Genomic DNA, 13,356 nt, shown 5'->3' on the forward strand with positions numbered 1-13,356 from the left:
GTCATTTCATCAACAAACATGTACTTGTATATACAATACCCGGTATGGCGAGACCTGATTTGAACTTGTACAATATGGCGAAAACTGATATTACCTTTACAATATGAAAAGAACTGATATGTACTGTTACAATATGGGTAGAACTGATATGACTGTATTTGTATAAAATGCTGAGACCTAACACCTAACTTGTACAATATGGCGAGACCTGATATGTTCTTGTACAATATGGCGAGACCTGATATGTTCTTGTACAACATAAGTATGAAGAGACCTGATATGTACTTGTGTACAATATGGCGAGACCTGATATGTACTTGTGTACAATATGGCGAGACCTGATATGTACTTGTGTACAATATGGTGAGACCTGATATGTACTTGAAAATTTACAAATATGGGGAGCGATGATTCGTGACCTTGTTTATCTAATGATTACACGAAAAGTACGTGTTGTTGAGAACATTTTTAGAATATTTGATCATTTTGCCCACTTAACCTTGACCTTTAACTTCATTATTTTGCATTTGTATCATTTAATTGGAGTACCATAAATGATTCCAAAATGTTGCTTTCACCTATTATCCAAAAAGTTGTGGTTTTGGCAATAACCCTCGCCTCTTTTTTCTCTGTTTATATAATTTATTTGACTAGTAAATACATGAAGGATTAATAGCCTGCACCCAGTTGTCATACTTATGATACATAATTAAAATCACTCCAAAAACTGTGACTTGGACTTTTCTTTGATCTTTCTTTTCATACACAAAGCATTTCAACGGTGCATCTATGACTTCTGTACCCTTACGAACACTAGCCTACATGGTGTCTTAAATACCGACCTTGTCGCCACGAACCTTGTCCTTCTTGCCACCATTGCCCTGAACTTTTACCTGCATGTTATTGACCTTGCCTTCCTTCTGACATGGATCTTGTCATTTTTCTGACATTGACCTAGTCTTTTCGTCTGAAATTGACCTTGCCGTTCGTCTAACACTGATCCTTTCCTTTCGTCTGAAATTGATATTGACCTTGCGTTTATAAATTGACCTTGCCCTTTCGTCTGAAATTGACCTTGCTCTTTTGTCTGACACTGACACTTTCATTTTGTCTTAAATTGACCTCGTTCTTATGTTTGACCTAGATTTTGATCTTTAGTCTGATATTGACCTTATCATTTTGACTGAAGTTGACCTTGCCCTTTCGTCGGACACTGTCCTTAACCGTTCGTCTGATATTGTCCTTTCATCTAGCGTTGACTTAACCGTTCTCACTTTGCATTATTGTACACACTAACGAGTAAAGAATAAAACATGTTACGTCCTTACATACATATGTATGCATCTATTTATTAACCTTTTATTCACTGATTTTCATTTGTATCCGTCATTTCTTGTACACCATAACGAATAGTTTAATACATATATGTAGGACTCCAGAGTGCGATGGGACTCCAAAGCCCGATGGTCTGCGCCATATCCCGATAGTCTGACACACCAAAGACCGATGGTGCAGAAAAAATTAACCTTTAAGACGTCGTAGTACTACTGCCCCAAACCTCAATACCGCGCCAGGCTAAGGTCTTAAAAATAATTATAAATAAATATCATTATGTGAACACTATCCCTAATCTCTCAGATAGGCGCAAAACTAACCTAATCGTCCGAAAAGTGTGCAACAACTATAACCTAGATATCTTGGGTGGATGCAAGACTAACTCTAATCACTCGACAAGAGTGCAAGGACTAATCTTAAATATCTCGGATTAGTGCGAAGCAAGGACTAAACCTAAATCTCATGGGTTGGTGCGAAGCAAGACTATACCTATTCAGTCGAGTGGTGTGCCAGAACTAATCCTAATATCTCTGGAAGGTGCAAGGAATAAGCAAAAGAAATAGAATTGAATGCGAAGATGAATTCAGAAATGATGGCTTTTGAATGCTGACAACGGCGTCACTGATTGACGTCGAATTATTGTGACGTTATAAACGTTAATTGTTTCTCCGCACCATCGGACTTTGGCGTATCAGACCATCGCACTTTAGCGCAACGGGTCTCATAGGAAACGAACCATCGAACTTTGGTGTGACCATCGAACTTTATTATAATGAATATAATGCATTAAATATATATAAAATACTTTGATGGGCACCTTCATGTCTATTGGGCATATTTATGCATAGTGAAATCTTAATTTTACCAAGACAAGGGTACATAATTACTAATTTCCGTCCACATTCTTCTAACTAGGTACTCTAAAATACTAGTCCAAGCATTAACGGGCATAATAACCGTCATTAAAATCTAATTACTACAAAAGATGATAACCTACTCTAACTATTCAGAGAAAATAATTATTGATTCTCTGATTTGAGAAAGAAAAGGAAAAAAAACCCTATTTTGTACTGTAATTCAGATAAAAAGTTCTTTCTCATATAGTTAAAGTATACACGCCAGGACTCACAGCAGAAATTTGGACCTATCTTAGAAGTAGGCCTCTTAATTATTTTGGAAAACATACAGTGCATTTTTATTTTTTTGACAATTCCCATCTTAGGACGAATCTGAAACTACGCTTTATGAATCCTATACATTAATATTCAACATAAAGTAGGACACCTTTTCTCCTAACAAAACTGACCGTCGCGTAGCTAAGTCGGTAGTGCGCTCGCACCATGATCCTAAGGTTGTGGGTTTGAACATCGGTTGTGCCTGATCTATGTCAAACAAGATGTGTTAGTGTAACAATGACGCCCCTGTATGGCAGCTTGGTCAAGGTCAAAAATATTTATTCCCACTGAAAGGTATTGTCACAATGAATGTGAAATTTGAAAGACCTAGCATCAATTATTTAAAAGTTATGGTCAAGATTAAAGTTGGAGGTTTTCTTTTTTATAAAAGTGCGTAGCACAGTTAAGGTAACAAATGGAAATATCGGTGATTTTTTAAGATAAAAAATACATACTTTATTAGGATAGGCGATTCTTTTTAGTAATTCACTGATATTAAAAATGTAATGTGGTTTAAATCTACATGTTGGGTACATATAAATTTTTTATTTAGACTTGTCATGTGATGTCGACGTCATATGACATTGGCAATTATACTTACAGTTTAGAGGTCATCTATAAATGTCAATATTGCAAGGGAATAACCAAGTTAAAAATCTTAGTTTATTTTATAATCCTTTCCAACACTTTATGTAGTTTGTGAAAAGTGCTGCGAATCTATATAGATTCCATTTTTTAATTAGTAAAAATTAATTTGTTGGACGGCAGGTTGAATATTTTGCTGGTCAACTACATTAAATATAGCTATAATTAATTTATTTGCAAGATTTCAAGAGGTTCGCAGCACTTTTCAAATATCTTAATGCTCCTTGAGTTTATGTGTAAAATTTTGACAAGATACATTGAGGGTATGCCCTTGCAATAAATCGATTTATTAGGGCCCTTCCATTACTTTTTCAATAAATCTACATACAAACACAAGACAGTATCGCTTGTCTGGAGAATGCACGTACAGTTTATAAATAAAATACTAAAATAGACATCGCATTCATGTTAACGGCTTTTTATTTTACTGCAAATAATATTTTATTTGATAACAAAAGACATTTTTTATTGTTCAAAATGTGACTTGATCAGCCTCTCACTGTGTACAAACTGCGTCATTTTGCGAGATGACGTCACATTGACAAGTGCATTGCGATCGATGCATCGTTTATATATACTGTTGTGTGGGATTTAACAAACGACAAAACTGCATGTAATAGTAAGTTTGTATGTAGTATACAGCCATCCAGCTGTTTGAAATAGTAAATAATTTCATTTTGTGGTATTTTGAAGACCTTATATTATATGTGACGTCATAGTAAACATTTCCTACAAATTAGGCCCCGCCTTCTTACTGTAACCTTAACTGTGCTGCGTGAGCCAAACTCCAAGGTCAAGAGATCAAATTTGGTGGTACTCGTAGAAAGGTCTTGTCACAAGGAACACGCCTGTAAAATAAAAAAAAGCCATAGCTCAACATACGCAAATGTTATTGACAAAGTTAAATATTCTTGCAGACAAACAAATTGACAGACAGACATGGCAAAAACTATGAATTTATTCGATTAATGGGGCATAAAATTAGAAAAAGAAAGCAAATTTACTGCCGCGGAGTGTTCGGCACTTCAATGTGAATGTTGCAGCTCTTTCGAATGAGACCACAAAAGCCAAGCCCCATGTCACGGTAAACTGGCACGATAAAGAACCTTAACTGCACAATGGTCCTGAAAGCCGAATAAAGGTCGTAATTTATATTCCTTCACTTGTATACGGTCACCGAGACGTCTCTAGTGAAAAAATCCCGAAAGGGACGTACAATCAGTCGAACGATCCTTAGAGAAATAAACAGACTTTTGCTACATATATGAAGAACTGCTAAATAAAGCTTGTGGATGAAGGTGAATGCTTGACCACTTAAAACATGAGAGAATGAGAGAGATTGTTGAGAAACTCTTGATTAATAAATTAGAAGTACGTCTGAGATATTTCCTTTTTAAGTGGTACTTGTCAAGTTTTCTCTTTATCATATCATTTATTTAACACACTCTAAGCTCACAAGGTTCAACAAAATAATAAAGACATTTTTATTGTTTCATAATACAGTCCGTGGAATAGCGAGAAATGTGGTCATTTGGTTGCCCATGACAGTGCAGTAATAACTGTAAAAGAATCCGTAATTCGTAAAAGGCATCGACATCATATCCTGCAATAAGCATGATAAGCCCAAAGCTCTCTATAATTGTAGCTTCTTTACATTTCAAGTGATACATTCTTGTCCTCGAGGAAATTTGCGGTTAACACTCGTAATTAGTATCTCTGTATTTTACTTACAAATGGGTTGCCTTGGAATTTTGCTTCCAGAAATACGAGAACAGTGTAAAATTAACGTATCATTGATAAAGGACGACTGTTTGTAACACAAATGAAATATGAGGAGATAACAACCACTATTCAGCTCAAAAGTCAATTCAAACAATAAAAATCAAGAGCAGAGAAAACACGGACTTCCACTGAAAAGATCAGAAGTAGGATCAGGTGAACAGGTGCCATGGAGTAGTAAGCATCCCCCGCTGAGCGGTCACACCGTGCTCCTAGTCATGATCGGGAAAAACGTGGACAGTTCAGAGTGTAAACAACGGACTAACATTAAGTGTGATAAAACGCCAATGGTAGGATTGGTATCATAGGCATGGATATACAGACCGGCCGACCATGTGTGTCATCAGCTGCAGAGTACCACTACTTACACAAGGTTAAAAGTTGAGAAACAGATTTGCATCGTCAATATCCACAGAGTCCTTTCATCCCAGATCGCCGGAGGTGAAACGTGAAGTAAGACTTGAGAGCAGTAGTTATAAAGAAGACTCAAGTAGACCAAAAATGCGCAGAGTTAAACACAACATCGACTGAAAGTGTAATGGAAGAGTGACGAATTGAGATTATAACTGCATAATGTTGATTGGCAGGCCAGGGTTTACAAAGGCCGAATGGGGGGTTTCGCTTCCAACTGCAGTAAGGAGGTTGATGAATTTGGTTGGGGGTAGTGTAGATTTGAGGGCAGCAATATGTTTCTCCGGCTTTTCTGTTTGTTTAACGCCCCTTTCGAAAATTTTTCCACTGTTATTGAGACACAGCCACTTGCCGGTAGATCGACGGCCGCAAATATAAAACCTTTACTCGGCATTCTGGACCACTGAACAGTGAGTAATCTTTTCGGATCCAGCATCTGATGCAACATGGGACAACGGTTAACCCGGTCTCATCCGACGGACCGGTTTTCACGTCTCTCGGTGGGAATCAAACTCACGACATTTATCAACTTCTTACTACGCGACTCTACAACAAATTCTAACAACTGTTCCACGCGGGTGACTCTTACACTGGCAGAATAGATCTGATACATTTTCAGGGTCCTATTACAGTCAGCAGATATTGTTAGAAATTTGCAACCTATTTTGCTTCTTGTGATGCAGCAAACGATGCAATTTTTTGTCAAGAGAAAGTTCGACTGCACATTATAAGGTTTGCTACCTGTAGAACGGAAACATTGCATGTCTATAGAGCATCTTTGGGTTGAACTGAGCATGCGAGAAGAGACAGCCACAGACCTTGCAAAAACTGGCCGGGGCGTTACAGAGGGACGTGGAACAATATTCCTCAGCAGAGCATTGGAACTTAGCATCAGTTGCACATGTTTGAAAGATCGTGGGTTCGAACCTCGGCCGCGACTGACCATTTCGATAAAAATAAGTACTGTTCCTTCACCTCGTCACTTTGATGTGAAAGTTGTGGTTCTTTTAAGAAAACCTTAAAAACTGAGGGGCCCCGTGTCACAAAAGGCATTGGCACGATAAAGATACCTAATTGCTCAATAGCCTTGAGTGTGAAATTACGATTCGAAATAAAGAAATTCTAACATTTCATCAGTACATGGTTGTCTCTTTTTGAGTGAAAAATTCCCGAATGGGACGTAAAACAACACACAATCAATCAAGCATTGGTTAGAAGGTTCAGCCGGTCTGTTACTGCGCTAGCAGGGGACACACTGGTTACTAACATATGGACCTTAAGCTTTGAAGTGAATTTATTACATATTGTCAACGGTGCATTTAATCTTACAACTGTTTTTAACTTTCAAGCAAGAAGAACGAAAAAAGAGATAAAATCTTTTAATAAAAAAACGCATAAAGCAAATATTTTTCACATTGTAAATTGCCTATATGCTCACAAGGGAAATCAGGACATTGACAAAGTGTTAATTTATTCGAAGCTATTAGTTTCCATGTAGATCACAAAATGTCCAAGAAGATACTCGCGAGTGGACATATATTATGTCAGAATTGCGAAAGATACGTAATTCCTTACAACTGAAGTCTCTGGAGAAACTGAAGACATCATAGGGATGCCAATCTTCTTGCAAAAGAACTTAGTTTACCACGTGTACATGTACGTGAAGCTGACTGCAACAATACCATATTGGAACGTCTGAGAACCGATGTAATCCAAACAGAGGTTGTAAATGCTCCTATGTTTCAAAAAGCACCTATCTGGAAAGAATCGCATGTAAGGGTCTTCACATGATCATCCACGCAGTGGCCGACGTACCATGGATGACGTCAGCAGCAGCACTTACACTACTTGAGAGAAGGATTTGTATCTTCATCATCTACAGTTTTTGATCCTAAATAGGCGCGGTTTCTCTGATCAAACTGCTTGTAACCGTTTGCAGGATGTTTGACTCAGAGCAAGACTTTAAAGGTTATGGTTAGAGAAAAGACTCCGGTAGGCTTAAAAACACAGAGTTAAGCCACAACATCGATGGAGAAGAGTAATGGATGAGTGACGAATCGAGATTTTTGCTGCAATGTGCTGATGAGGAAGCAAGGGGATGACGAGGCCAAACAGAGCTAAGGTTTTGCTGCCACCTGCATAAAGGGGTAGTGTACATGCAATTATGGGGGCAGCAATATCTTGCACATGCTCTTTTTGTTTGTTTAACGTCCCTCTTCTCACTTAACCTTGGATTGACGACAGCAAATTTTTGGACCTGCACTCCGCATACAGGGCAATTAAGCAGTGAGCGGCGAGGAAACTTTTTCGTCCCAGCATGTACTGCCACACGGGACTCGATTTATATGGTCTCATTCAATTGACCGGTCTCCACTCCCGCAGTGGGATTCAAACGCTCTAGCCACTGTGCCATTAGGGCGACTCTTACAATGGCAGGATAGATCTGGTGCAATATCAAGGCACACCTACGTCTAACCAATATTTGATGAAGTTGCACAACCTTTTGTGCTTCCTATGATGTAGCAAAACAATGCAAATTCAACCATGTTAACGTCGGACAATACATTGCAAAACTAACTTCTTTAAAATGGTAACATGGAAAAGCTATTAGCGCCACACAAATCTCAGGATCTCAATCCCACTAGAGCATCTTTGGGATGAACTGAACAAGAGTGTGAGACAGAGACAGCCACGTACATTGAAACCCAAGACCCGGGCGTTACCGGGGTGGGATTGCAATATTCCTCAGGAGAACTTTGCATTAGTGGAAAAATGGAAATGTGCCCAAGTCCTATGTCCGTTATTATTAGTGTGACTGTCAGGTTGTGTCATTCTGATCACCACATGATTGAAGGAAGTGATTGTTTTGTTGTTTAACGTCCCTCTCGAGAATATTTCACTCAAATGGAAACGCCACCATTTGCCTGTGGAAAGCTGCAAATTTGGTCCTTTATATAATCGGCACTCAGGGCAATTGAGCAGTGAGGGGTCTTTTTCGTGCCCGCTCCTACTGCGATACGGGACCTCGGTTTATACGGTCTCATCCGAAGGATCAGTATCCACGTCCCACAGTAGGATTCGAAATCGCAACGTAAGGATCAACTCCTTACTCCACGACTCTAGAGTAGACGCTCTAAACTCTGCACGGGTGACTTGGAGCGAATGAATGTCAATGATTGACTTTGATTAAATATTCTTACTTTTTCAAGCATTAAAAAGTGATTGCTCTGACTTATGAATCTGAATAATTATTTGTGACCTACTCGAACAAGCTACATGCCAAGTATTAATATATATGTACTGAGTAAACTTATTTTATATAAATGTTCAACAAGTGAATCTAAAGAATCAAAATTTCTAAAATGCTCAAAACTCTTTACATAACTAACATGACGCTAAAATTTTGATTTATTGTTAAATTCTTAATATAGTTATCTGGGTTGTCAATGACTTCTTATAAAGATGATGGCTAAACACATCAGAAAGCGTGAATGAATACCATGAAGCCATATTTTGTAACTAATTACAACAGAAAAAGACCGCAGATCCCTTTCCCAGTTCAATATTATTAGGTTTCATTTTGTACGGACGTGAACTAATTTCAATCAAACCATGCATATGTATTCTGTTTTGTGCAGCTCCTGTAGGTTTTCCCCTATTAAGGAGCTATAGTTATAATTGTCTCTGGTGTTGGACATAAGTCACGTTTTCCCGCATATTTCACGGATATGCAGGTCTGGATCCTAATGTTACATATAACAGTAGAATCAAACTTAAAATGGCTTTTTAACTTTCAAGCAGAAAGAGAGAAAACAAAGGAACCAAATAAATAAAATCTGGCAATGTAATAAAAACGCATAAAGCCCGTATCGTCCACGTTGCAAAACTGTCTGCATGTTCAGGAAGGAAAAGAAGACATTAACAAAGTGTTAATGTTTTCTCTGGTATTAGATTCCATAGATCATAAAATGTTCTCAAAAATGCTCGCTTGTGGACATTTATCTTGCCATAGTGGTAATTGCAACATCTCGGGCATTTTTCTACAATCGCGGAAAAACAACAAGAAAGGTCTGAGATGTTATTGGTCAGAATTGTTACAAATATTCGTAATTCTTTAGAAGTAATTCAGATTCTGTAGTCATCCTCACCGACGCGATAGTCAAGATGATCAGTCCGACATTTTTTGTCTATTATGTTAGAAATTATAAATCCCCTCCATATGGCTTAATTGAATTCACTTTCTCGGTAACTCATCAGTGTGAACTACGCTTAGATAACCAAGTTATTCTTTGCCCAACAATAACGTTATCAAAGTTTGGCACTTAAAATTTGTAAAGATAAATGATTTTCTGAATCAGCTATGGATTTAAAGAGGGAAACATATTTTTAACCTTTCTCCGTATTCCTAAATCAGATTACTTTCTTCTATTTTGAAAAAAAAACATTCTTCAAACATCCTTTCTTGTTTTTAGTCAATCAGACTGCTTTGTTATTTTTTATTTGAACACAAAACACGAAACCTAGGTCTTTATTCAGCAAACTCGTACACGATCTAACTTGTACCTAGTTACTGCAAAGCCTTCTCTCATGGTCATACCCGTGCCGCAGATTTTCGTTTTAACACCAGGACCTTTGAACTTGTGGACATTCTAACGTACGACTGCGATGTACTTAGTACTCACGGACCCGTACTGTTTTTACCTCATTCAGTAATGCATGGGACTTTCTACTGCAAAATAGTGTTTTCTTCTTCTTGTCAAAAATGTTGTTATGATTGTAATAAAACAGCAAAATACAGAGCACGGAGCTTGATATTAATCTTATTTTCAAATAAAATTCAAGTCAATGATTAAAAATAAAACATTTGAATCAAGTACAAATAAAATGTTGATCATTTTCTTTCTTTGAAATATTAATGTTTAGAAGTTGATAAAAAAAAAAATTGCTTTGGTCTTTACCTACACAGAAAAATAGCATTTTTCCAATGAGAGAAAAATGTTTCTTAATGAATTATGTAATCAACTTTTATCCAATTCTCGATGTTTATCTCTTGTTTAAGTTTAAACATTTCCCGGTCCTCACTGCATCTTCAACAGCTAAACGATTGACTGAGATTTGCTTCCTCATCGATTTGTTTACTAGGCTTATTTATAGATTGCGGCTTGTGTTTCGATTTCTAGATGACATTTAAAACTGAAGTAGTGTTGTGCATCCATAGCGGACGGGAGACAGTCCTCGGCTCTGATATTATCACCGAGATTAAGTGCTGGTCACATTTTGGAGCCGTTATCAGTACTTGGGGCGAAATAAATGGTTTATGGCTAGAATATAGCAGAGGATAAAAGTGAGATCCACACCTTCACCAATAGAGGAAGATGATCCAACTTACCTGCAACAAATTTTGTTCACTAGTCTCCATGGAGGTCATGTGAGGTGGATGGTGTTCGTACAGATGGCGTGCGATTTTGAATCGTCAGCCTCTGAAGCCGATTTGTTGCACGTTTAATTACAAAAAGCCGACAGCTAGCCGGCTCTTCACCAAGGCATTGATGGCTTCTGTGTTTGTTGGTAGAAAATAGACAAAGTGCGAAGTATTTATGATTTATGTCAGATCTCTGTGGAATCTGATGAACCGTGTGTAAAATGGTCTTGTAGGATTTAAGATGAATCGTTTGAAGGTAGGACTTTGAATGAAACCTGACACGGTCAGCTTAATTTATGTCCCTAATTAATCCCATACATACTTTAAAAATCTGCATGTTCAGCTTTCTGTATAATTAACTATATGCACTCTTCATGCTCTTTGCAGGGTGAACTTTCTGGTAGATAGTTCATGGTCATACTAATATGATTTAAACGTTTTTAATTTCTGTAACATATTGGCGTAATTATTTTATTTGTTATCTACTCATACACGTAAACGACCGGAACCTGTATACAATATGTTTCAGTCGTTAAACATATCTGAGAGGCTTCCATGTAGGTCAAGGTAAAAGCTCCGGGGGGATTGGTTCTGAGGAAAGGTATCTCTTGTACACGTAACAGAAAGATGACGTTGCGCCCAGCAGGTGCCCGTTTTGAATTTCAGTACTTTTTTTTTAAAAGTACTCCGGTTCCCTACAAAAGAACAAATGTTGTTCGAATTTTAGAGACTCAAGTCAGATCGAGTCTTGATAGCGGAACTAGATTTATATCTGATCTCCAGAAATTAAGAAAAACATAGAGGGTTTTTATTTTAAAAAAAATTACAATATGCTTTACTGATCTGATGTCAAACTCCGGGAGGGTGTCCTCGAAAATTTATCAAATCACTGTTTTATGGTAATTTTATAATCCATCTGTCAAACAGGCAAAACAGATGTGTGTTAAAGTCTGGGATTTCTCTTTTAATAAGATCAATAACTTTGCTAATTAGACGCCAACTGTTTGTACAGGTGTTGCTACAACTGCAAATTTATGGTGAATCTAAGCATTAACTATGCAAAAGTAATCCTCAATTCTGCAAGTAAATATCCCTCCACCTAGATTAATTATCATTTGTTATGTCATATTACAGAGACCGCACCTCGGCTTGTGGTTTGCTTGATATTAAACCTGCAACATTTGGACTTTATACATTACAAAAAAAAAATGACTTGATAATTTACTCTGAAATAATACACGGAAGAGAAAATAGAAATACCGTGAATTTTTATAAATTTTAATCTATCGATATTTTAAATATCTTTTTCATTTGTAAATATGACTTAACTGTAAACAAAAAAATCGTGTTAAGAAGTAAACATCTTGTTTTGAATGAAATTAAATTGAGAAATTAAAACGAAAATTTTGCATTTCATTATTTTCTATTTCAATATGTGTAGAGCAACTCCAAAACATTAAATTTAATTTGAAGATTAATTAAATTTACTGTTTCCTTCCACTTCTCTGAATGATAGCTTTCACTTTGATTTCACATTTGTTGCTAGATTGTTGCTAGATTTTCAAATTTCGAAGAAGGCTTTGTGAAGAAAATTGAAATGCTCAGATGTATTTTATCTAATCTCTTTTGATCAAAAACGCAAAATGAATGTTGATAACAAAAGTGCGAAGCAAAAGATGTTGATTACAAATGTTGATTACAAACAGTGAAACGGAAAACGGTGATTACAATTACAATGTAAGCTCTATATGCCTTGTAGCATTTTAATTGTGGGGGCTGATGGATAGAATGTGGGTGATGGTGGTTATGTAAACCTACAGGTCAAGCAGGAATAAAAAAACATCTACTTTAGACCAGGAATCTCTTACTGTTTAGAGGGAAGAGGGTTTGGAAATTAAAGGTCTTTTAGTAAATAAACTTGCCAAAGAGTTTAAAACAATTGTTAGTTTTGTATACTCTGGCCAGAGATAAACAAGGGAGGATAACGATTTTCTAAAATTTTGAAAAAGGGGATGATTTCTAAAGATGTTCAAGATATATTTGTTTTTCTTTGTTATTGATTTGGTCGACGACATGTTAAAAAATTTGTGAGATTAATTCATGTTTCGTTTTTCAGATCTTATTAAGTGTTTGATGCCCTAAGCTGATTATGGTCCTACTTGTTACTCAACAGAGTCACTTTAATATATGAAATAGGATTTTTCTAACAATGAACGATTATTTTGTGAAGACAATAAACCCATATGATGTAGCTATAATATTTAATATCATAGGCATTTTAAAGAGTTTAATTAGTCCAAAATCTCCATGACAACCCCGTTAGCTTGTATTATTTTCAGAATTTTGAAGTTTTGTGACAGATGCGTATCATATCAAAAAAAAAAAAAACAGAAAACAATCCTGTATCCAATTGTAATTCGCTAGTGAGAAATATCCGCGAGTTTTGTGACCATCATTTACTCGCGAATATTCCTCTTTGCGGATCAATTTCTCACCTATGCATTCTGTGCAATGTTGCCTCTGTCTCAAAAATTAGTAGTCGTGGATGGATTAAAAACTGAAGCGAATAAAAGAAAATTATTAATTTAC

At 36.7% G+C, this 13,356-nt stretch overlaps 1 protein-coding gene across 3 annotated transcripts in view; it reads left to right on the forward strand.

Moving 5' to 3' along the window:
* The window catches only part of LOC134267144 (potassium voltage-gated channel subfamily KQT member 1-like), a 45,857-nt gene that overhangs the window by 5,744 nt on the left and 26,757 nt on the right, over positions 1-13,356 (forward strand). The window contains exon 1 of one of the 3 annotated variants that reach the window (XM_062749365.1): positions 10,454-11,023. The exons of 1 other annotated variant lie outside the window; for it this stretch is intronic. The gene's annotated coding sequence lies outside the window, so the exon portion shown is untranslated. Of the gene's footprint in view, positions 1-10,453; positions 11,024-13,356 lie in introns of those variants that run through there. One more of the 3 variants, XM_062749364.1, reaches the window with a different exon arrangement.

The sequence above is a fragment of the Saccostrea cucullata genome, unplaced genomic scaffold (genome assembly GCF_032062105.1).
Source record: "Saccostrea cucullata isolate Sc308-1 unplaced genomic scaffold, CSIRO_AGI_Scuc_v1 ctg245, whole genome shotgun sequence".
Classification (NCBI taxonomy): Eukaryota; Metazoa; Mollusca; class Bivalvia; order Ostreida; family Ostreidae; genus Saccostrea; species Saccostrea cuccullata.